We start from the raw sequence: 474 nt of genomic DNA, 5'->3' as shown, positions 1-474 counted from the left end.
CGCCGCCTGTCCCTGCGGGCGGATGCTGACCACGGTAAGGGGACACTGCTGGGGACAGCTGGGACCTGTCTGCGGCTGGAGTGTCCTGGGGTCCCCTCCGCGGGGTGGGCACCGGGACAGGTGTGTGGGGGCCGGTGGGTGTCAGGGTGCGGAGCACGATGAGGGGAGGGGACAGGGGGCAGGAGGATGTCGGGGTGCAGAGGGAAGGTAGAAGGTGCCCTGGCGGCGCTGGACACAGCAGGATCCCCTCTCCTCTCCCAGACCTCCTACGCCGTCTCGTTCCTCATGGTCGTTGTTTACGCGTTCGAGTCGCACCGCACCGTCCTCGGGGGGCGAGCCCGGCCCCCGGCAGCGCTGCAGGTCCGTGCCCCGCCCTGGCCCCACACAGCCCTGTCAGGACAAGGGAGCAGCGGGGCGATCCAGGGCAGCCCCTTTTCCCGGGAATTCGGGGTTCCCCTCGTCCCCCCGGCTACG

Source organism: Corvus brachyrhynchos, unplaced genomic scaffold (assembly GCF_000691975.1).
Source record: "Corvus brachyrhynchos isolate BGI_N302 unplaced genomic scaffold, ASM69197v1 scaffold197, whole genome shotgun sequence".
NCBI lineage: Eukaryota > Metazoa > Chordata > Aves > Passeriformes > Corvidae > Corvus > Corvus brachyrhynchos.
Note: the sequence above shows the minus strand (reverse complement) of the source record.